We start from the raw sequence: 3,073 nt of genomic DNA, 5'->3' as shown, positions 1-3,073 counted from the left end.
TGAAAGAAAGAGGTGAAACCGTAGTGTGGAATTTCACACGTATGCTGGGGATGATGAAGGAGATAAGGGCATGCGCCTTACCAGGAGGGTACGTGCTGTCCTGTAAGAGCAGCCCCCCTCTTCAATGACACGGCTCCAGAGATCTCCTCGCAGATCTCTGTGGTCTCAGGCTACACTCAGCCTCACACAACTGCTGACGTCCCCCCCACCACACACACACATTCCAGAGCATCATCTCGGACAATCTCTAAGAATCTCATATTAATTCTCAAGTGATCTTTTCAGTCTCCTCTGCTTTAATCCTTTCATCACTGAGGACCATTTTCTAAAAACCCACCTAACACCTAGGTTATGACTGAAACCCAGTCACACTAAGGAGGCTGGCATTCTAGGTAAAGATGATGGCTCTGTGAGCTGCCCAAGGGCCTCACAGTGTGAACAAAGAATAGGAGTCCTCTCCAGGTTGACATTGCTGGTCCACATAGAAAGGTGGAAGAAGTCTCCCCACCTCTCAGGCTCTCAGGGAAAACTGCCATTTTACCCTCATGTCCAGAGGATAATCTCTGTAAAACCTCCTCCTGTGGAGCTGTCCAGATTTAGAGTATAACCCCTCTCACCATAGATGTAAGTTTGTCAGCTGAACATAGCAGGGATGGGCCAGGATGGGGAAGCCCTCAGAGAAAGACACCAAACTATCTTCTTTAACCCATTTGTCAGGTGAAGAACAAACCCTAATTCACCTTTCATTAAAAGCCCTCCTTAAAATTGACTCTTGGTAGTGGCCACTCTAGTTGACCTCCAAACACATCCAAATTCCAGTTCAGGGTTAAGTTGTGACTTCCATTACATATACAAAGAAGTAAATATAAGAAACAGAGTCATGATAATAATGGCACTCTACATATAATCATGACTAACATCTATTGAGATTATGTGTTAATCACTGTGCTAAGTGCTTCTTTAACATTTTTTAAATTTAAACACCTCCAAACTCTGCAAAGGATATTATTCTTCTTTCCCATTAAAAAATCAAAAGGAAGCTAAAGTAGAGAGAGTTAGATACCATGTTCAAATTCATACCCCTAGGAATCTCCTGAGCCTGGATCTGAACCCAGAAGCTGATGTTCATAAACACCGTCTTCCACAGATGGGAGAGATGGACTTTCAAGTCATCATGTTCTGCTTCAAGAATTTGAGCATTGCTTCATTATATGTGCATGGGAAAAACGTGCAGAGCATGGGTAATCCTTCAAATCTGGTGCTATTTTAAACAAATATGGGGAAAAAGACTACCAGCTGCCAAGGGCAGGATATTTTTATGGGTAGGCTGCTATATGATTAGAGGCACCAGTTTCCACCCACTGTCTTTCACAGTATCTGAACATCTTCTAGCCTCAAAGTCCCTTGAATTTCTAAGAGACTCTCACACAAAGAACAAGTAGCTGAGGAAAGAAGAGGATTCTATTTATGAGGGATGCCAAGAGGTGGTAGTATGGGAAAATACAAGGGAGGGATTGAGTAAGCAAAAGATGGTGAGTTTCCAAAGTAAACTTCATTATCTAACCCAAGGTAAGCCCCAACACTGGGCACATCTCAGGCATCTACTACTAGTTCTCACACACGCGGAGCTTACTGAACTCGGCAGCTTCTTCTCAATTCCCTCCCATGTGACATCTCTGCGGAATTTGAAGCCCCTTCTTCTTTCTACCTTTCTCCCACAACTCCTTTAATATCACAGTGTAACTAGACTTTTGTTGTAGCCACAGACACCTTCCCACGCCAAAGAATAATCAATGGTTTATAACAACTGATTTTGTTTTTTATTTGCCTTGCATAAGAGTTACAGGTTGCAGGGCTCCATGTGTCTTCATATTTTGGAACCCATGAAGAACTAGCCACCACCTGGCCCACGCTGTTCTCAAAGTAGATGGACAGGAACAAAAGACACAGCCATTTTGTGCACAGTAATTAAAACGTTTGCTCCCATGTGGTGTGTGTCGTGCCTGCTAACCATCCATTGGCTTAAGCAAAGAGAAGGTGCTTCAGTTACAGGGTGGAGAGAGGGGAAATGCATAGACTGAATAACGAGCAAATAGTAAGAGCTACACTAACTGGATCCCCTCTAATTTCTTTGTATCTGCTCAGTCGCAAAACCTGGTTCTTCTTCTCTTCCTGACCCTCTCAAAATGCTGTCCACTCTCACATTCTGGCTCTGGCTTTGCAGTCAATTCTTCTCCCTATACATGTTTTTCTTAAGCCAGACTGCCTGTGGCTGTGGTATCAGCCACCAATATTCCCACATGTATATTTTGAGCACCACTTTCCCCTTGACTCTAGACATGCTTTTCCCTGTGTAGAGAATGCTTTTTCCTAAATATCCTTCTGCTACCACACACTCAAGTTGTACAAAACAAATTCATTACCTACTTGTAAAAACTCCTAGTTGCCTACTAATACCACTGGTAGTGCTAATCATGAATACACAGCTTCTCCTCGTCTTTCTCCTCCTCTCCCTAAATCTGGGCATCACCAGAGCTTCATTTCAGTCTGTCCTAGTTTTTCCTTGCCTTCCCAGTCCCTGGATGCCTCCATTGTCCTGTCAGTAGGAAACCACTGTCATGGGCTTCCAACTTGTGTTCCCTTCTTCAACTTTTCCAAATTTTAACTCTTCCTCCACATTCCCATTGAAGTGATCTACATATAATAATGACTAAAGCATTAGATAATCGTGGTATTCCCAGTTGACCCTCCTTTGTCAATGAAGTTCAAACTATTGGAATCACAAGAGTCCACAGTGGTGCCTCATAAAGCAACAAGGAGAGAAATAATTTGCAAAATTTAGCCACAAAATCTCTGTATTATAGGTCGGCATCCCATGCACTATTTGAATAAAGGAGTCCTGAAATATCAAGCCAACAAACAAACAGACAGAAGTAGTTTTGATGATCCCTCACGTGAAGGAATGAGAAAATGTCTCAGAGGTTCAATCTCTTTCTCTAACTTCACTTTCTGCCATGTTCTCCACCAATCCCATCTCATATGCACACCGTCTCTGCAAGGACACCAAACTGAA

Source organism: Nycticebus coucang, chromosome 15 (assembly GCF_027406575.1).
Source record: "Nycticebus coucang isolate mNycCou1 chromosome 15, mNycCou1.pri, whole genome shotgun sequence".
Taxonomy (NCBI): Eukaryota; Metazoa; Chordata; class Mammalia; order Primates; family Lorisidae; genus Nycticebus; species Nycticebus coucang.
Note: the sequence above shows the minus strand (reverse complement) of the source record.